General features: G+C 51.6%; 1 protein-coding gene and 1 long non-coding RNA gene across 8 annotated transcripts in view; one reads left to right on the top strand and one right to left on the bottom strand.

Annotated features, from left to right (window-relative positions):
• The window catches only part of IL4R (interleukin 4 receptor), a 74742-nt gene that overhangs the window by 28063 nt on the left and 25539 nt on the right, over nucleotides 1-21140 (top strand). For 3 of the 7 annotated variants that reach the window (XM_036090677.2, XM_036090679.2, XM_036090673.2), the window contains exon 1: nucleotides 19823-20193. The exons of 1 other annotated variant lie outside the window; for it this stretch is intronic. The gene's annotated coding sequence lies outside the window, so the exon portion shown is untranslated. Of the gene's footprint in view, nucleotides 1-7307; nucleotides 7433-19822; nucleotides 20194-21140 lie in introns of those variants that run through there. 3 more of the 7 variants (XM_036090668.2, XM_036090678.2, XM_036090670.2) reach the window with 2 other exon arrangements.
• Nucleotides 4365-7149, bottom strand: LOC118534686 (uncharacterized). The gene is made up of 3 exons (XR_013448789.1): nucleotides 7015-7149; nucleotides 6539-6695; nucleotides 4365-4562 (listed from the first exon to the last, which is right to left on the bottom strand). It is a non-coding gene; the product is annotated as an uncharacterized LOC118534686 (long non-coding RNA).

Raw genomic sequence — 21140 nt, 5'->3', positions numbered from 1 at the left:
AACTTATACATCATGCTGCTTTTAGAAGAATCAGGGTGGGTTTTGCTCAGAAAAGGAAGGCATTCCTCATTTTAGAGGCAGAGCAACCCTGTTGCAATTCCCTCCTTCCCGTGTCCCATCAGCTTTGCCATCTCCTGACTCCCAACCTCCAGTACAAGCAGCTCTTTGCCTGAGGGCTTGTCTCCTGGTTGCTGGAGCCTTCTCTGCTCCCCTTCCCGGTCCCTGTCCCACTTCCACCCCAGCAGCTCTGAGCCATTGGCTGAGAGGAGTAGGTGTATAAATACCCCAGCTCTCTCCCCGCTTGTGAGATGACTTTCCGATGCATGTTCTACACTGTCTCCCAGAGTTCTGCAGCAGAGCTGAGACTTAGCTGACCACAGAGATTGCCTGCTCGGTGATGCAAACTGTGTTCATGCCTTCCCTTCCCAGTCATACTTCCCATACCTCTCTTGGTTTTCCTGGGACCACTGACCAGGTAAGCTGCTTGGGTTAGAATCCTAATCTCAGAGTCTGCTTCTGGGGAAAACAAACTTAGACAACTAGGTTTAAAACTTGGGAGACAGGACTTGGAGTCTCAGCTCCAACATGGAAAGAGCTTGGAAGTCATCAGTGCCATCCTCACAGCAAGAGAAAAGCTGAACAAAGTGAAGATCCGAGGACTTTTCCTAGACCCTTCAGGGGAGGGAGGTCACAGGGCATGCTGCCACCCTGAAATCTGGGGAGACAATTTGAACACAGAATTTCACAGCTAAGATCAGCTTACTGGATGCAGAAACCACTACGGCTAATAATTTGTAGTAACACTTAAGTGATACTTTTGATAAATTGTGGGAGATGAAAACTGGGGGGCCAGTCTTAGGGGCCCATACTTTCATAGATTGTACCTCGGGGAGCCTACCACATTCTCCCAGTTAATATCAGAGGGAAAAAAAAAATCCCTTCATGTTTTGGGGTAAGGAGCGGGAGGGAAGTAACCATTCTGACATGCACAGAGAGCATTCTCCATAACAAAGGCCTGCCCTCTAAGGGAGGCTACTTTACCAGAGCCACTTGGGAGCTGAGGGAAGGAAAGTTAGGTGGACTCCAGCTCCATCTAACCTTCCTGTCTCTGGAAAGGCAAGAAAAAAAAAGTCTAGGAAATGCTTCTGAAGGTCAAGGACCAGGAACTCAGGCCCACTAGAAAACCGAGATTTAATTATATTATTATAGACGGCTTCTCCTCTCCAACACCTGCCCGCCACATCAACAGAGCTCCCGTATAATAACAGTGGAACACAACTGAGACAACTGAAGGACAATAAATATATAAAATAAATAAAAGACAATAAATACATAAAAGACATTTTATTTAAGAAGGAATTCTTAGGAAAACCCAAAGACCACAGAGGGTTAAAAAAAAAAAAAAAGTAAACTAGAGAAAACTAAAGCCTCTGGCATCTACAGCTACGGCAAATTATTAAACACAGCCCAGCTCCTAGACAGATTAACATAAAACTTCACACTGGCAGCCCAATTATCTTGGTTCCTATTATGCAACATATCATGCCTGGCTTTCAACAAAAATTTACAAGATATGCTAAAAGGCAAGACAAAACACAGCCTGAAAAGATAAAGCAACCATAGGAACCAGACTCAGATATGATACAGATTTGAGACATCAGACAGGAAGGCAATTGAAAGTAACTACAAATTAGTATGTTAAAGGACCTAATGGAAAAAGTAGACACCACGCAAGCAGAGAAATTGACACTCTAAGAAAGAATCAGAAAGGAATGTTAGGAAAAAACACACTATAACGGATATGCATAACACCCTTGGTGGGCACATGAGTTGACTGGACACAGCCTGGTGAGCTTGAGGGTATGTCAAAAGAAATTTCCCACACTGGTATGTAGAGAGAAAAAAGAATGAAGCCAAGCAAGATAAATATCAAAGGATCTGTATCTAGGCATATCATATTTAAACTGCAGAAAACCAAAGGCAAAGAAAAAATCTTAAAAGGAGCAAGTAAGGGGGAAAAATCCTTATCTATAAAGAAACAGACATCTTGTCAAAAGCAGGCAAGCAAGAAGAGAGTGGAGTGAAAAATTTAAGTATTGAAGGAAAAGACCACCAACCTGGAATTCAGCATCCAGTGAAATTACCCCTCAAAAATGAAGGAAAAGTAACGACTTTCTCAAACAAACAGAAACCAAGGAAATTTGTTGCCAATAGATGTGCCTTCCAAGAAATGTTAAAAGAAGTTCTTTGGAGAGGAAGAAAATGTTGTCAGAACCTCAGATCTACATAAAGAAGAGTGTCAGAGAAGAAATAAACTAAGGAAAATTAAAAATTAAATTGTAAAAAAAATCTTAATTGACCTAATAGATAACTATTCGAAGTAATAATAGTATTGGGTGATTATAGCATACGGATAAGTGAAATGAATGGCAGCAATGTTATAGAGGATGGGAGGAAGGAATTGAAAAAACTTTGTTATAAGGTACTTGCACTACTTGTAACACAATATAGCGTTGTTTGAAAGTGAATTTAGATTAAGTTGTAAATACATATTGCAAATTCTATGACAAGCATTAAACTTTTTAAAAAAAGAAGTATAATTGATATGCTAAAGGAGGAGAGAAAATTTAATCATATAAGATGCTCAGTGAAGACCAGAGAAAGCAGAAAAGAGAATGTTTTTTAAGAAAAAAAAAATAAGTGCAATGAATATGAAACAGTTAACCAATATGGTAGATAGTAGTCCTGACAGTATTAATTACATTGATAATCACTTCAAATGTGGATGCTCTAAATACATCAACCAAAATACAGAGACTCTCAGAGTGGATTAAAAAACAAGACCCAACTGCATTTTGTCTACAAGCAACCCATTTCAAATGTATACATGTACTTAAATGAATACTAACGGGATAAAGAAAGATATACCATGCTAACATTCATCAAAAGAAAGCTGTAGCCATATTAACTTCAGACAAAGCAGACTTCAGAACAAGGAATATTAGCAGGGATAAAAGAGGATATTATATAACTGGTGGCGCCTGGGTGGCTCAGTCGTTGAGCGTCTGCCTTCGGCTCAGGTCATGATCCCGGGTCCTGGGATCGAGCCCCGCATCGGGCTCCCTGCTCCGCGGGGAGCCTGCTTCTCCCTCTCCCACTCCCCCTGCTTGTGTTCCCTCTCTCGCTGTGTCTCTCTCTGTCAAATAAATAAATAAAATCTTTAAAAAAAAAAAAAAATAACGATAAAAGGGTCTGTTCTCCAAGACGACCTAACAATCCTTAATGTTATGCATCTAATTACTGAGTGTCAAAATACATACAAAATGCATCTAACAACCGAGTGTCAAAATATATAAGGCAAAAACTAATCAATCTGCAAGGAGAAATAGACAAATCCACTATTATCTGGGTAATAATAATTATTGGATACTAATAATATTGGAAGTTGGAGACTTCAACACCTCTTCAGTAACTGACAGAATCATGAAGCAAAAATCAGTAAGTATATGGTTAAACCAAGCAGCGCTATCAGTCAACTGGATCTAACTGACATTCACAGAACACTTCACATGGAACATTCACCAAGACAGACCACATTCTGGACCATAAAACAAACTTCAACAAATTTAAAAGATTAGAAATCATATAAAGTATACACTTAGTCTACAACAGAAGTAAACTAGAAATCAAAAATAGAAAGAGATCGGGGCAACTGGGTGGCTCAGCTGGTTAAGCATCTAACTCTTGATTTCGGCTTAGGTCATGATCTCAGAGTCGTGAGATCGAGATCGAGCCCCTTGTCGGGCTCCACGCTGGGCATAGAGCCTGCTTAGGATTCTTTCTCTCCTTCTCCCTCTGCCCCTCCCCCCTTAAAAAAATAGAAAGAGAGCTGGAAAATCCCAAAATATTTGGAGAATAAAAAGCACACTTCTAAATAACACATAGAATAAGAAGAAATCACAGGGGAATTTTAACACGTATTTTTAAATAAACAAAATAAAAACATAACATCAAAACTTGTGAGGTATGGTAAAAGAAGTGCTTAGAGGAAAATCTATAGCATTGAATGCAGATATTAGAAATGAAGAAAACTCTAAAATCAGTAACCTAAGAGACGGCAAAGAAACATGTAAAAAGATGTTCAACATAATATGTCCTTTAGGGAATTGCAAATTAAAATAACATTGATATACACCATTACACACCTACCAGACTAGCTAAGAGCTAAGATCCAAAAATACTGACGACACCAAGTTCTGGCAAGAAAGCAAACAAGCAGGAACTCTCGTTGGTTGCTGGGGGTGGGGGGGTGTGCAAACGGGTATAGACTTTGGAAGAGTGTTTGAAAGTTTTTTATGAAATGAAGTGTTCTCTGACCATATGATCCAGCAATTGCAGTCCTCAGTATTTACCCAAAGGAGTTGAAAACATGCCCAAGCAAAACTTGCACACAAGTGCTTATAGCAGCTTTATTCCTAATTGCCTCAGACTGAAAGCAATTGAGGGGTCCTGGAATGGGTGAACGAATAAACGGTGGTATATCCAGATGATGGAATTCAGCGCTAAAAAAAAAAAAAAAGCGATCAACAACAAAAGGACACGGAGGAATCCTAAAATCATATTGCTAAGTGAAAGAAACCAGTCTTAAGAGACTATATGCAGGCTTCGTCCACCTGTATAACATTCTGAAAAAGGGAAAACCGTAGGGACAGTAAACAGATTGATGGCTTCCAGGGTTCACATTGCTATATTGGTGGATACAAGTCATTATGCATGTGTGCTCTCTCTCGAGCTCATTTATTTTGAGATAGAGAGCACACGTGCGTGCAAGCGAGGAGGTGGGGGAGAGAGGCAAGAGGGAAAGCAGACTCCATGCCAAGTGGGGAGCCCGACTCGGCGCTCCATCTCATGACCCTGAGATCATGACCTGAGCCGAAATCAAGAGCCAGACGCTTCACCGACTGAGCCACCCAGGCATCTCTAGCTTACTTTATTCTAAAAATACAGTATATAATACATATGATATGCAAAATATGGGCTAATCAACTGTTTATGTTGATTACACATAACAGTAAGCTTCCCATCAACAGTAGGCTATTAGTAGTTAGGTATTTGGGGAGTCAAAAGTTATACGTGGATTTTCCACTGCCCAGGGGTTGGCGGCCCTGACCCGCCCCCCCCCACCGTGGTGTTCAAGGATCACCTGTGTATGAGTTTGAGTCCCTGTGTGTGGGTGTGAATGTGTGTGGCGCTGTGAGTGTGCATCAGTGTGAACACGTGGAGTGTGTGGATGAGTGTAAGTCAATGCCAACATATGGGTGAATGAGTGTGCGTGGATGAGTATGAATGTGTACAGGGGTGTGTGTGTGTGGATGAGTGAGTCCATGACTGTGAACGTGTTTGGGGAATGTGAGTGAGTGGTTGCAAGGATGGGCGTGAATGTGTGTGCAAGCTTTTCCAGGCAGGATCAAACATTCCTCAGTGAAGGCAATGCCTACAGCTGCCCCGGTTGCTCTTCGTGGAATTCATGTGAAATGCAGAATCCCCATCTGACCTGTTAGAATTCGCAGCTTGTCTGGCCAAGCTTCCTGTCCTTGATGAGGCCTCTCTGCCTGTCTGCCTGGGCTGCCCCCCTCCAGTTCTCATTACACCCAACTGCTTGCGGTTCTTACTTGTCAGGGCCCGAGCCAGACCCCCAGGGCTAGGAAAGCGGGAGATGGGTCTGTATTTCTCACTCTCCCCACCCCCCAGCTCAGGGCCTGGCACATGGAGTCATCAGTATATAGATGCTGAATAATTGTAGTCTTTCTCGCCTCCAGGTATTTGCTCACCCTGTCCCCTCTGCCTGAATGCCTTTCCCTTTTCTCCCTCTCTCTCCCGCACTGACCTGTGGAGGGACCATCAGAGGCCACCTCCTCCAGGAAGCCATCCTTGACTCCCAGACTCTCTACAGTCTACTGACACTTAAGTTATAAGGTCAGAGAGCAAGGATCATGTTTATTTCGTATCTTCATATCTGTGTCCTCAGCACTTGTCATAGGGTTAGGCAGCAGAGTGAGTGCCAAGAAAGAGTGAGTGCATAAAGAATAATAAAAAAGAGAATGGAAGTACCGTGTCCCCTCCTCCAGGAAGCCAACCTTACTTCCTGCTTCCCCGGCTCACCCCCCAACCACAGCAACCCCATTGGGCTGTCCTTGGCTCTGAGGAGCTGTCTCTACTCTAAGACCAGGAGCTCTTTGAGGCTAAGATGGGGTCCAATTACTCTTTGGGTCCCCAGCACTACCCAGCCTGAGTCTGCACATCTCTTACTTCACCTCCTCCCATTCTCCCCTCCTCAAAGCTCTCCAGCCAAGCTAGCCTTCAGACAATTCCTCCAACATGCCACCCCAGGGCTTTGCACATGCTATTTTCGCTCCCTAAACTAGTCTTCCCCTATATTCTCTCAAATATCAGCTCAAATATCTCCTCATCAGGGAAACCTTTCAAGCACCTTATAGGTCCCTCTCTGTTTTACTTTTTTATTGGGACCTCTTATTACCTGAAATACTTTATTCCTCAGTGTTCTTCCCCACCGTCTGGCTCCCCTGGGGCTTTTTTGGTGTCCAGTGGTTAGTGGTCTATGGCGCCTGGGTTCAAATCCCACACCTGCTGAGTAATTCTCAGCAAGTTGCCCCTCTGTGCCTCAGTTTCCCCATCTGTAAAAAAATGAGTGATAGTAATATAGCGTCTTATAAGGTTGTTGTGAGGATCAAATGAGTTACTCCGTGCAGAGCCTCAGAGCAGAGCCTGCCAGATTGTACTAGCTATTATTGATAGAAGGGTTGTTTCACTATCTAAATTCTTGCGGTGCCTAGCATATGGTAGGCGCTCAGTCAACATTAGAAGGAAAAACACCCACGGGCACTTAGCAGAAGCCAGAAGCCAGGCTGTTGGGACGCGGAGAAGGAAGAGAGCTGCCCAACAGCCCCCCTCCGCCCCCCACCGCCCCAGCCCCAGCCCCAGCCCCAGATGCACCTGCCCCTCGGCAAAGCGCGTCTGGGGGCCTGGGGCCGCCGGGGAAGCCCCCGCAGGAGCTGGGACTTTATTCCGCGAGCCGGGGGTAAGCACTGCGGCGTTCTCCGCGGGGGCTGCCGTGCGCCCAGCGGGGCGGGTCGGGGGGGCCCGGGCCGCCCGCTGCGAGGTAGGCGGCCGGCCGCAGAGGGCGCTGGGCGCGGTGCCCGGGCCGCTGGCGGGGGCCGGGCGCCGGGGAGGGCGGTGGGGCCGCGGGGCGGGGCCTGCGGCGGGCCGGGAGGCGGGGCGGGGCGCAGGAAGCCGGGGCGGGCCGGCTGGCGCGCTCAGGAAAGCCCCGCGCGGCGCGGGCAGGACGGGCGGCCCGGGGGTCCCCCACTTCCCGCTTGGGCGCGGGCGCGGCGAATGGACCTGGGGAGCGCAGGTAGGACGCGGGGCCCGCGCGCGGGGCGGAAGCGGGGGATCGGCCCGGGGAGGGGCGCGGCCGCCGGCGGGGGCGGCAGCGGGGACCCCCGGGGCCGCCCCGACCCCATCGGGGGCCGCCCGGAGCCCGCCCCTCCCCGCGTCTGGAGCGGCGGCCGGCTAGGCCCGGGTGGTCGGGGGCGGGGGTGGGGGCTGGGGGATCCCCGGCGCACCCCCTCGGACTCGCGCTGACCTGGAGACGCCAGGGGAGACGGCCCCTCGGGGACTCGAGGACGTCGCGAGCGTGGGGTCAGGCGGGGCTCGGGCCAAGCAGCCCCCTGGTCCCGGCGATCACCCCCTGCCCCGAGCGCAGGAAGTGGGTGAGGACCAGCGGTCGGGGGGAGGGGGAGTTCTGGAAACTGAACTTGGTGACCCGGTGGAGGCGTCTGGGGAACCCGGGTCCCGTGGACCCTTTCTCTCCTTATTTGAATCTTGGATAGACCCAATTATAATAGGGATCAAATATTGACTGGACTCATTTTGTACAGGTTCTGTCGGGAACTTTGAAAGTATTCTGAGTTAAATCGCTAAACAACCGTTGTGGTCGGTGCGATGTGTGGATCAGTCCGTTTTTCAGATGAGGACGCTGAGGCCCCGGACAGTTTAGCTAGTTTGCCACGGGTGAGTCCTGCCTGCAAAGTGTGTGGCAGGATTCCAGGCCGGCGGTCTGACGCCAGGGCCTGCTGTCTTCCACCTGTCCACGGTATTTGTCAAACTATCCCCTAAACAAATTATCCAGGGGATTTTATTTATTTATTTTTATTTATTTATTTTTTTAATATTTTATTTATTTATTTGAGAGAGAGAGAGAGTGAGAGAGAGCATGAGAAGGGAGAGGGTCAGAGGGAGAAGCAGACTCCCCACTGAGCAGGGAGCCCGATGCGGGACTCGATCCTGGGACTCCAGGATAATGACCTGAGCCGAAGGCAGTCGCTTAACCAACTGAGCCACCCAGGCGCCCTATCCAGGGGATTTTATTAAAAGGCAGATTCCTAGGCTGCCTTCAGTGAGCTTCAGATTCAGTAAATCCAGGAATCTGGATTTTAAAACACACATACACACACACAATTTGGATTTCTTAGATCAGGCAAGACTGAGGACCAGGCAAAATCAGCGTCCCTGCTGTTGGGATTTGCCTAGGGCTCCCGGGCCAGCCCTGATCCTGCTGGAGTCCTAGCCTCTCCTCTGTTCTCCCCCAGCCCTCTGTGAGGTTCCACCCCTATAGCTCCTCCCCTAAGGGTGGCCTTTTAGAAGCTTGGGTATTTCCTGGGACATCAGTGCCTTTATTAAAATCCTGAAGTCCCATGGGGAGACTGAGGGGGAGGTATACCTTTGTCTAGGGTGTCCCCCCACAGTCAGGGCATTCAGGGTCCCGCAAAGGCCCCTCGAACAGCGTGGCTACAGGTGAGGATGCTGAGGTGTAGAATGGGAGGCAGCCTGCCCTAGCCATCCGCTCATTCATTAGCACCCACTGAGCTCCTACCGGGCATTGCTCCAGTGGTGCTGGGGAGGGGGGAGAAGCCAGACATGGATGGGAAGGTGGGTCTGGCCACCTTGTGGAAGGCCTTGAATGCCGTGCTGAGGAGCATGGCCTGGTGCACTTCACCTTTGCCTGAGTCCCCCAAAAATCACAATGCAGATTCCTGGGCTCCACGGGGGAACTCCAGAGCCAAATCTGGAGGGAGGCCATGGGAAAGGAGCAAGGAGGGAAAACGGCTAGTAAGTCAGTCACCCTTGGTTACCACACACCCAGTTACCAGCAGGTCTGGGATGACCTAAGGATTTCCAGATTCTGGGCAGTGACTCAGTAACTGATGTGTCTTATACAGCACGATCCCAGGGGTGCAGAAATGTCAGGCGGGGGCAGGGAGGTGGTCCCCTGAGGCAGTCAGTTTCCTGCTGCTCTGATTTAGAAACGGAGCTGAAATGCAAGTGAGGGCAGAGCCTGTCCTGGACCCCTCCTCTCCCTACGTCCCTACCCCTCTACCCCCAGGACGGAGGAGAGAGTTCGGGGTCAAGTGGCCCACTGCCCTCAGCTGCCTTTGATGGTACCTGGGAGCCATGCAGGGACAGAAGCCACCCCGCCGTGCCCCCCCCCCCCCCGGGTGCTTCACATCTGTCAAGTTGGACTTTCATGAGGGTTGAGGACATCATGTCTTTTAAGATACTTGACACAATTTCCAATGCGTAGTACGTCGCAACAAATGTTCATAACTCTTTTTGCCCATTAAGAAGTACCGCTTGGAAGTTAAGAGCATGGACTCTGGAGCCAGATTGCCCAGGTTCAAACGCTGGGTTTACAATTGACTGATTTCTCAGGACCTCAGTCTCCCCATTTATGAAATGATGGTGACTACTTTATACCACCATGGTGATGATTAAATGAACGAATAACTGTCAAGCGTCCAGACAGTGCCTGGCACGGAATGAGCACTATGTGTTTATTAAGTAAATAGATGAACTCCATTGGATGGGATTTAATCTACCCATTTTTGCCAGGGAGGAAACAGACCCAGGGATGTGTGCAGTGGCCTTGGCAGAAGCACTATATCTGGGAGTGACAGGGAGGGATTTGAATCTGTTTTTCTTTCCAGCCTGTGTTCCTTCCCATTGTGCCAGTTTGCTCGCGTTAGCAGGAGGGACATCTTTCTGAGCATTCCTCATGGCCAGAGACCTGGCTGGTCACTTCTGGCCACAATTCCCCTGGCTAGGCTAGAAGAGAGCCCAGTGGCTTGCCTGCACATCGTATGAACTTGCCCTTGCAAGAGCGTGGACCAGAAGCCCAGTGGAGACTCAAGGGTCTTGCGGTGGCCAGGGCATCCCGCATCAGACAGGTCGTGTCCCTGATGTGTGACTTCCAGGAAGTCACTGCTTCTCTGAGCCCAAGGCAGAGAGAAGAGCCCAGGCTTGCAGACCCTGGGGGGGAGGGCAGGGGGGGAGGGCCCTGGGTTCAAATTTAGACCTTGCTATTTCCTATCTGTGTGATCTTGAGCAAGTTGCTGAACCTCTCTAATCCTGTTTGCTTGTCACTAAAATGGGTATTTTGGAGGGGGGTTGTTCATGAGATAATTTTCCTTTTTTTTTTTTTAAAAGATTTTTATTTATTTATTTATTTATTTAACAGAGATAGCGTAAGTAGGCAGAGTGGCAGACAGAGGGAGAGGGAGAAGCAGGCTCTCCGCCGAGCAGGGAGCCCGATGCAGGGCTCGATCCCAGGACACTGGGAGCATGACCCGAGCCGAAGGCAGTCGTTTAACCGACTGAGCCACCCAGGTGCCCCATGAGATAATTTTCGTAGGCACCTTGCCCACGGCTCAGCGATGCTGTTTCTCTTCTTCTTAGGACAATCACTTCTCCATACCTAGACCCTGGCTTGCTCATTCATTTCTTCGACTATTTATCAAGCACCTGTATGTTCCAAGAGCTCCCGATAGAGCAGTGGACAAAGTCTTTGCTTTCCTGGAGTTTCAATTCCAGTTGAGAAGACAGGCAATATGCAAGCAAACAAATATAGGCAGGTGTACCCACCCCCCTTATTTCTAATGCTGAAATCTGCAGGCTCTGGAAACCGAAAGTTTTTCCATGACCTGATGGGAAGCAAGACCTGAGCTGAACTAATCACGAGGCACCTCGGTGTGTTTGTTTATCATCCCTGACTCAAATGCTTGTGTGTCTCGCTGCGGAGGAATTAATGTGAGCGATCCGGGGAGTGCTAGACCCATGGCCGGGGCGGGGCGGTAGGGGGAGGGCTGGGGGACGGGGTGGTTATGTCAGGTGGGATTTTATACCAGATGACCTTTCTATAATTTGAGTTACTGTGAATTCTGAGACCTGCCCGGCCCTGTCAGACTTCACACAGGAGAACAGGGACCTGCAGTATTCCGTCAGGACCAGGAGGAAAAGTGAAGCAGGGGGAGGGTGGACTGGGGGGGAGCCTCTGTGAGGAGGGACATTTAGGAAGTTGCAGGGCAGAGGCCTGGGGAAGAACAGGCCAGGTGGAGGGAACCACAGGGAACGTCTTGTCCACCCCACTGACCCCACTTCCTGGCCTGGCTTGTCCCTGGCTCTGGGCGCACAGATCTGTCTAAACACGCATGTCTTTGCCTTTCCAACAAGTGGCCGTGCCTCTGGGAGATTTCAGGTTTGGTTCCGACTGACTCATTCTCACCCTAGGGGCCCGCGTGGCATTCTTGAGGTTGCTTTAGAGATCCACGGGCTTCGCTCAAGCAGGCCTGGGCGCCGGTTCACTGGAGAGGATCACCAGCTGGGCTGGCATCTGAGTCCCCTCCCTCCCGCCCCCCCTGCCGCCACCGCCTCCTCCCCGCCACAGGGAGAGAGGGAGGAAGTGGGTCCATGTGAGGGGAAGAGAGCTTGGCCCCCCCTGGGTTTGGTAGAACATTTCCTAAAAGGGAAGGACTGTCATTCTGAGCAGCGGGTTTATAAAGGGACTGACTGCGCTCCTAAAAGTAACAGGTACACACGTGTCTTCGGGCTGACACTCACTCAGCAAACATGTTAGGGGCAGGGGACACAGCAGTGACACAGAAGCAAGGGCCCTCGTGGAGCTGACAGTCTAGGGAGGGAGGTTACTTTTGAGCTAAGACCCGAGGTAAAAGGACATGTGGATTTCCAAGAGAGTGATTCCGGCAGAGGGAGCAGCAGCGCAAAGGCCCTGGGGTGGGAAGAAGCGTGGTGTGTCTGACCCCCAAGGAAACTGCTGGGATTGGATGGAATTGAGCAAGACAGAGAGGGATAGGAACACGGGTCCGGGAGGTAGAACAGAAACCAGACGCCCGCAAGTATCTCATTCACCTTTTAAAATGAGCTTACAGAGTAGGAACTGCTCTCATCCGGACTTTACAGATGAAGAAACGGGCACAGAGTCGTTGAGGAACTTGTCCAGGGCCACACAGGTGGCAGAGCACGGCTGTGAACCCGGCAGCTCCGGCATCCTCGGTCTTTACCACGGTGTTTGAACACATCACGTGGATGTGGTCAGGCCAGGATGGTGTTTCAGGCGATCCGATCATTGTACGCATCATTTTACCAACAAGCGCCTTTCCGGCCGCAGACAGTGAGGGCACACCAAAGCACGGGGGTGGGGGGTGTGGAGGAGGACCCCTGTCCACATCAGGCACTGAGCTGGCTGAAGGTGGGTAGATGAGCGGGTGCCTCCCCATTTCCCCGAGGAGGAAACTGAGGCTCAGGGTAGGGACTGATCTGGGTGACACAACTCCCAAGAGACAGAGTCCGGACTCAACCCCGAGGCTGCTGACCCAGGAGCCTGTGCATTTAACTGCTGTTCTGAGCCCTCCAGCCCAAGGAGTAGCGTCTAAAAGAACTACCTTTCTTGGTCAGAAGTGAGGGAGCACAGTCTCCATTTTGGAGAACTGGGGTAGCCCCGAGGTTTTCCTGAGCCAGGAGAGTGTTCTGCCTTTTTGACAGAGGAAACGGAGCTTCTCTGGAGAGGAGAGACACCAGATCTCTGGACGGGCAGCCCTCCAAGCCCGGACAGCTACAGCCTCTTAACAGTCTTGCATCTGGAGATGGAGTGTAGGCCTTCCAGAAGCCACATTTTCACAGCTGGACAGCTCTAACTGGGAGAACATCTTTCCTGAGATTTAGCTAAATTAACTTTCCAGTAGCATTCACGTTTCTGGCTCTGGTTCTGCCCATCGGAAGTTGTAACCAGCTCCCTCCAACCTGAGCCCAGTATTTCTCTTACTCGGAATACAGAGTCACAGTTCTCTCAGTCATTCTTCCTGATTCAGGGAATTGTAAAGAATTCAGTCTGGCTTTAAATATGATCCAGTTGGTCAAAGTCAAACCCATTGCCTGCCCCCACCCCCAAAGCCTGCCCAGTCACAGGGGGAGGGAGACTATCACCTCCTTGGATTTGGAGCCCATACCTCTGTTGATACAACCTGCAATCATGCTTGTGAGTGGCCACATCCCCCTTGGAGCTCACACTGGGCTTGGCAGCTAAAACCTCCAGATCTCCTTCTACATTACTGTCCATCAAAGTTTCTTCCATTCTGAGACTCCTTGTTTGAGGCTAACACTTGTTTTCGGCCTTTCTTGTTTTCTAGTAAATCTGCTTCAGGCTAAGTGGCTATAATTTTTTTCCTCTGAGTGCTCCTTTGGCTTCATTCCACAGGTCTTGTTACACAGTGTCATTCACTACTAAAATAATTTACAATTTCCCCTTTGATTACAAGCGTTATGCACTTCAGACTTTTTTTAGGGTTTGTGGATTTTTTTTAAAGTTATCTTTGTTGTTGGAGTCTAAATTTGTTGTGTGTGATTACGGGATCACTGCGGCCGCCCCTGGATGGCTGCCTCCTCTGTTCATACAGACGCGTGAGTAAGACACAGTCTCTGGCCTGGAGGAACTTCCAGTCTGGAAAAGGAGAGGAAAGAAGGCCCAGCTCACTACTCCTGAGACTGGCAAGGATGTTGGGACAGAGGGACAGCCAGGGGAAGGGCTGAGGAAAGAGCAGGGTTTGAACAGCAGTGTCCCAATATTTATGGCTTGTGTGATATCAATGATGGAGAATTTGTTGAGGTCCTTGTAAGATTCCTCTGGTCAGTTTTTCTGTATGTTCTTCTTGTATTTGAAAGGATGTATATTTTCTGGTGGGTGTAAAGTTTTAGAAATATGTGAGATCAAACTTGATCATTACATCATTCATATTTTCTGTTTTTGTGTGTTTTTCTCTATCTGATTTATTTCCAGCTCTGATAGAGGATCTGTTCATTTCTCCTTGACCTTTTCTTGAATTTTTTTTTTTTTTTTGCTTTATTTTCAAAGCCATATTGTTCGGTGCATATAAGTAGAATATATGAGTAGAAGGAGGGTTCATGATTTTTATACCTTCTTGGTGAATTGCTCCTTTTATCATAAGACAACCATCTTTTTCTCCTTTATACTTTGTTGCTTTGAATTCCATTTTATTCCATATTCAATTCCTATACCTGCTCTCTTTATGTGCATTTTCCGTGACTCTTCTTTGACCCCAGTCTTGGAGCCACATAAATTGGAAAAAAAAATGTACATCTCAGTCTCAGCTCAGCAGTCACTTGCTCTGTGATCTGGGGCAGGTCCTTTTGCCTGTTTGGGTCTTATTTTCCTTATCCATTAAATGGGGCTATGACTCACTTTGCTTCTCTCGTCTCCAGTTCCTGTGAAAATACCTAGAATCGTGGATATGAGACGTGCTGCCGACATCCCTGTGCACGGGTTAGTCACTGGGTGTGAATATGGGCCGGTGTTCCAGGCAGTGAGGAGGGCAGGAGTGGAGGAGGACCTAGAGGGAGGGGGGACCGCACCCAGAGGGTGAAGGTCGACTTCACTGCGGCCGCCCCTGGATGGCTGCCTCCTCTGTTCACACAGACGCATGAGTAAGGCACAGTCTCTGGCCTGGAGGAACTTCCAGTCTGGAAAAGGAGAGGAAAGAAGGCCCAGCTCACTACTCCTGAGACTGGCAAGGATGTTGGGATAGAGGGACAGCTGGGGGAAGGGCTGAGGAAAGAGCAGGGTTTGAGCAGCAGGGTCCCGCGGAGGGTGGCATAGGAGGTGGGCACTGAGAGGGGACACTGTGGCACATTTGGGGACAGGTGGAGCAGGGCTGGGAGAGCACAGGGTTGGCAGGGCAGCGTCCTCCCCTATGAAGGAGGAAGGCAGGGGGTTTGCAGAATTTTGAGGATCCTCCCTTGCCCCCGGGATGCTGCTCAGCCACAAAGAGCAGGTGATGGGCGGGGCGGGAGGTCTCCAGCCCCACTCCTCATCACCATGACAGCCACATCCCGTGATGAGCAAGAGGTAATAGGGACAGAGGGCAGGGGACGTTTGGAAAGGCAACCCTTTGCCTTTAGGGATGCCGGTGCGCAGGGAAGCTACAGGGTCCCACCTGTTGCTGCTTGTGCGTCTTGTTGGTGGCATCTCGGGACACCCACCCACCCTGGAGGACGTCAGCTGGTAGTGGGAAGCCAAAGAGGGACCACAAATGTGTGGTGTGGGTTTTGAAACTGGGACTGTTGTCCAAATTTTAAAAATCAGGAAAATAGGCATAGAAATCTGGATTTCTAGCTTCTTTTTTGAAACCCCGAGAGACCTAGAAATGCCCAGGCCTTCGCGGATGTGGCAGAGTGGCGGCTGCCCATCAGGACTGGCCCGGGACCCACTGTGCTGTCGTGTGTCATGTCATATGGGTCTGTCATTGTCATGTGTCTGAGTTCCCTTAGATCCTTGAGTCGCCTCTGGGTGGGGGGGGGGGTGGCTGTGAGCAGCAAGAGCAGAGGCAGGTGAGTAGAGGGTCGGTGGCCCCAGGAAAGGCCGAGGGGGGCCAGAAGTGCTGTCCAGTGTGGACTGCAGGTTCTCTGGGGGCCCTGGGGGCCCTGAGCCTGGAGGGCACGGCCTCTCTCCTCCTTTTTCCCTTTCCCCCTTAGTGCGGCTTAAGTGCACACGGGCACACAGCTTCGTGACTTTTCCTGATGTGTGCACATGGGTGCAGAAGGCCACCTAGAAACAGCTTGACCAGCGCCCCAGAAGCTTCCCTCCTGCCCACCCCCCTACCCCTTCCCCCGCTCCCGCCAGGGACACTTCCCTGACTTCTGACCCCAAGATCAGTTTGTCTCCTTTGGAACTTCTTGTGAATGACTCCCGTTTTGCCCTTTGGAGCCCAGCTTCCTCTTCCTTCCTTCCGTGTGCCCCTGTGAGACCTGACGTGGCTGTCATGGGCACTGTTGTGTCCTCAGGGTCTCAGAGCCTTCACTTGGTGCTTGGAGATGAGCTTTTGCCCCCTGCTTCATCCCCGCTGTCCCAGTGCCTCTTCCACCCCGCCATGGTCTTTTCCTCTCCTTGCAACCACCCACGAGGCAAGTGGTTCTGCCCTCACTTCACAGATGAGGAGACGGAGGCCCTGAGAGGACCCCCAGCTACCAAGGCCTGTCAGATGGTCAGGGCAGGGCCTGCGCGCTCAGGCCCAGAGTTAGGCCTCTGTGTCTCGGACGCTCCAGGGTCCCTGCCCACGTGAGTGGCCCCACCCATCCATGTGTCCCTGACCATGCCAGGAATAATACGGGGTGGGGGGCTGCGGACAACGGGAAGAGCTCCGGGGAGAGACCTCTCCCCCCCAGTGCCTGTCTGCAGACAAAAAGTGAACTGGGAGCTCTTCCCTGTGCGGACCTGGTTTGCCTGGCTTTGGGTTGGCCCAGGGGGCAAAGTCCTGGTCACTGTTGTTGGGAGACAATTTCACGGATGAGGGCTGGGCCAACAGGGCCAGAAACCATTTCTAGCCCAGTCGCTTCCCGCCTTGTCACCTTGGATGATTTCGGAATGCCACTGTGCCTCAGTTTCCCTCCCTGCAGGGAGAGTGTTGGACCACATCTTCTACATGGGGCTTGCCAGGAGGGACAGACAGATGTGCACAGAAGGAGCAAGCTTGTGGCTGCTTCCTCCATGCCAGGCTTTGGACCACAGACTCCAGAGCCAGAACGTCTGGGTTCAAATCCGGGCCCATCGCTTACTAGCAGTACATCCTTGGGCTGGTTCCTGAACCTCTGGGCATCAGTTTCCCTGTGTCTGCCGTGGGGATGATACTGCACCTGCCGTATTCTTCGGGTTGAAGTCAGGGTTAAGCGAGTCGGTGAAGTTTAAGTGCAGGGCAGAGTCTGGTGTGACCGAGACTGAGGTGGGTCAGTCTGGGAGGTGGGGGTCGAAGCCACAGGCAGAAGGGCCCAGGGTATGGTCTCTAATGGCTGGAGGAACTGGGGTTGCGCAGGGGCATTCATGGTGCCTTCGACGGACCTCAGGAAGTAGGCCCGCTGGGAGCCACGGCTGTCACCAAGACAACCAAAATCTAATCAGTGTCCTGAGGCCAGGACCATAATCATGGTAATGCCCCAATTACCAGCTCTCTGCAGTTAGTTTCCCCGGGTGGCCAAGTTCAGGGCCTGCATTAAGGAATCTAAGGAGATTCTGAGCCAGAATTGGTCAGTGTTTATCCGGCTGTGAGAGACGGATAATTCCAGCTTTGCGGGGAGTGGGGCTGTGTCCCGGTCTTCGTCAGGGATGGCTGCATTCAGCAAATACCCCTGGCCCCTCCACTGTGTGCTAAGCACATACTAGGTTCTAGGGCCCCAGCAGCGAACACAGTGGTGGAAACAGCCTCTGGCCTTGTGGATGCTGGCATCCCAGGGGGCCCTTGGACAATGCACAGGACACGTGTGCATGTCACAAGCCACAAGGACTAAGTGCTGAGCAGAGAAATGGGCTTGCAAGTGATGGGGATCAGCTGCTGCTCCTGACCACGTGGTGTCTGGATGCGTGAGTCCCTCAGGCTCTGCCTTCTCCCTGGGGCCTCTGGGGACCTTCTGAGGATGGGCATGGCTTCCAGGCTCCTCGTGGGGCCTCCCGCCTCTGCAGGGTTCTCATTGGCAGCTGGGACTCAGTGTAGGTACAGCCAACATGACTGTCCACGCTGCCATAAAGTGGCCAGCCTGTCCCCAAGACAGTGGTCCTCAGCCCCCTCCTGGCTCTCTCAGGCAAGGCTTTGTCTCTCTCTGCACAACCCCCTGGGCCTCAGACACAGCTGATGACCCTCAGGCCTGTCTCTAGCCCGAGCCTTCCTTCTGAGCTCCAGGCCACTAGAACACACTGCCTCCCGGATGCCCCCCAGGGGCCCCCCACCCGCTCGGACTCGCCGTGTCCACAGTGTGGCGGGGCACGTGATCTTCCTGGCGCCACCATCCACCCACTGCCCAGCCTGAGGCCACTTCCTCCTCCCAAGCCCCCCCACCCATCCGTCAGCAAGTTCACCACCTCTACCTCCCACACAGGGCTGAGTCTGCCCCTCTCCTCCAGCAGCACCTGCCCTCCCAACCCAGCCACCCACCTCGGGCCCGAACCCATGGCCCTTCTCCGCATACAAGCTGGAGCGGACTTTCTGGCAGGCACACCTGCTCCTCTCCTGCTTGGCAGCCTTCAGTGGTTCCCCACTGCCCTGGGGATGGCCGAGTCTGGCTCATGTACTGTGCCTGGCTGACGGCATTCTCTTCTGGCCCCGCTGACCTCTCCTTTCTCTCCGTCGCTGCAGCCAAGGGCCTGTCTTGCAGGGTAGGAGCTGGGCCGTGCCCTCCCTTCTCCCTGGCTGTTCCCGCATTCCTTGTTCATCCCTGCCCCCGATCTCTCCCTCTCCTAAGACTCATCGGGATCAAACATGGGCTGATTATTGTAGCCTCCTCACAGGGAGGACTTAAAGCATCCAGAACAGTGCCTGGCACTAAGGGAGCACTATATAAGTGTAGAAATAGGAATAAAATAGAAGACACACGTTCGTTTATTGAAGGGGTTGGGGAGCTCTGTGCCAGGCTTGGTGTTCTGCTTCCAGAGGATGAGACGTTTCCTGTCTTCGTGAGCCCACAGCACCTCCCGTGCGTGGGATGCTCTTCCTCCCTCTCCAAGCATGCACCCCTGCCCTCCCCCGGGGAATTCTCGTTCATTCCTCCAGGGACACCTGACGCTCGAGGGCCAGCATGGATCTTCCCCGAACAGCCTCTTACCTTTCCTGATGCTGTTTCCCACCCCCCCACCCCCACCTCCGGCAGGCCTCTTTCTCACACGGGGCCCTCCCACACTCCACGGCAGCCTGACACATGGCAGCTCCAGTCTTCTGGTGGCTCAGGAACAAACGAGAGTCATGCTCCAGCCCGATTCATTCTCTGCCCAAAGTCCATTCTGTCAGCGAATCCCGTTGGCTCAGCCTTCGGCCGGTCTAGAAGTCAACCCTTCTTGCTGATCCTTCCCGGCACCTGCTGCCTGGACCAGGGCAGGAGGCTTCTCACTGGTGCCTGCTTCTGCCCTTGACCCCATGGGCCTTTCAGACCACACAACCAGAGGGATGGTTTGAAAAGTCTCATCGGGTCACGTTTCTGCTCAAAAACCTCCAGTAACTTCTCTGTCCAAGTTACTTGTCGAAGGGAAGAAGGAAGAAATGAATGGGTGAGTGAGTGAACGAATGAATGGCTTTCTCCGCATCGGTAGCCACTGGCACGTAGTAGGTGCTCAGAAAACACAGCAGGAGCACACGCGGGCTCGGGCAAGTGGGCAAGGAGCGGGGGTGCACAGTAGGTCCGCAGGAAGCCTGCTGGATCCCGTTGGCCGAGGCTGCTGATTCTCGCCCCCAGTGGGAGTAGGACCAGCCTGCCGCCACGTCCACTCGCTGGGCCGAGAGCCGAGGAGGCAGAGGCCAGGCCATTTTGGGGCCCGGGGCTGGCCTGCATCACCCGCTGGGCGGGGCCGCTGACGTGGCTGCCGGTTCTGGGAACCCCAGCCGGGCAGCAGTTCTGGGAAAGCCGCTGCTCTGGGGAGAAGTGTGGCCCTGGCCCTGTGCCAGGGTGGCCCAGCTGTCCTGGAGGACAGAGGAAGCTCCAGGCCAGCCTCAGACTGGAGTCGCAGGGGCCAGCAGCTCCCCAGGGAGGCCACCCCAAGCCCCCACTGTCATTGGCTTTCTCTTCACGTGCGCTTGTCATGGGACTGGCTGCATCCTGTCTGCCTGTCTAGCCCCCCTTCAAGCCGGTTTGCGGTCAAGAGAGGGAAGAGGAGCAGGGAGCCGGAGGCCCTGCACCCCGTCGGGCTCAGGAAGAGCCGCGTGGTCACTTCCTGACTGCTGCTGGCCTCTGACATTTCAAGGCTTGCCACCCACGGCCTCCCAGATACAAAGAGTAAGTTAAGGGTACCTCACTGCCGGCAGAAGGGTTTTCCCACGTCTTGCTGGCTCGGACTCTCGCCGACTGCAGCTTCCTCCCTCCCTGACCTTGGCTCTGTCGCTTGCCATCTCTAAACCTCAATTTTGGCCCAATAGCACCACATCCCAGGGTGGCAGGGGCTGCATTTCAAGAGGCAGCAAAATCAGGGGTCAGGCACGTGGGTTCTGGAGCGAGGCTGCCTGGGTTCACATCCTAGCTCTGCAACTTCTCTGTGCCTCAGTCTCCTCATCTATAAAATGGGGGTTTTAATGGCGCCTACCTCATAGAGTTGTGTGCATAGCAGTTACCATAAGCAACAGCTTGGTACCCCGTGTTTAAAAATAGATTTTAGAATTTGTTATTCTTGACTTTTAACCAATCACTCATTTAATAGATGTTTACTGAGCACATACTATGTGTGTATGAGGCACTGTTCGGGTCCTGGGGACAAAGCAATGACCATAAAGCTCTGTCCTCACAGAGCTTGGGGCTTGTATTCTCGTGGTGGGGAGACAAACAGTACATAAATAGACAAATAATTTAAATGTTACAGATGATCTTTGACACTCCCAATGTCATGAACTAGCAGCAGAACAAAAGGGTCTGTTTCACATTTTGCCAAGATGGAATACCTTTTGGGTGAATCACTTAGGTCCTTTGCCTATTTTTCTTAAAGGGACCTTTGTCTTATTGATTTGTAAGACCTTTTTTTTTTTTTTTTTTTAAGATTTTATTTATTTATTTGACAGAGAGAGACACAGCGAGAGAAGGAACACAAGCAGGGGGAGTGGGAGACGGAGGAGCAGGCTTCCTGCTGAGCAGGGAGCCTGATGCGTGGCTCGATCCCAGGACCCTGGGATCATGACCTCAGCCGAAGGCAGACACTTAACGACTGAGCCACCCAGGTGCCCCTGTAAGACCTT

This window comes from Halichoerus grypus, chromosome 6 (assembly GCF_964656455.1).
Source record: "Halichoerus grypus chromosome 6, mHalGry1.hap1.1, whole genome shotgun sequence".
Lineage (NCBI taxonomy): Eukaryota > Metazoa > Chordata > Mammalia > Carnivora > Phocidae > Halichoerus > Halichoerus grypus.
Note: the sequence above shows the minus strand (reverse complement) of the source record. Positions and strands in the feature narration are given on the sequence as shown.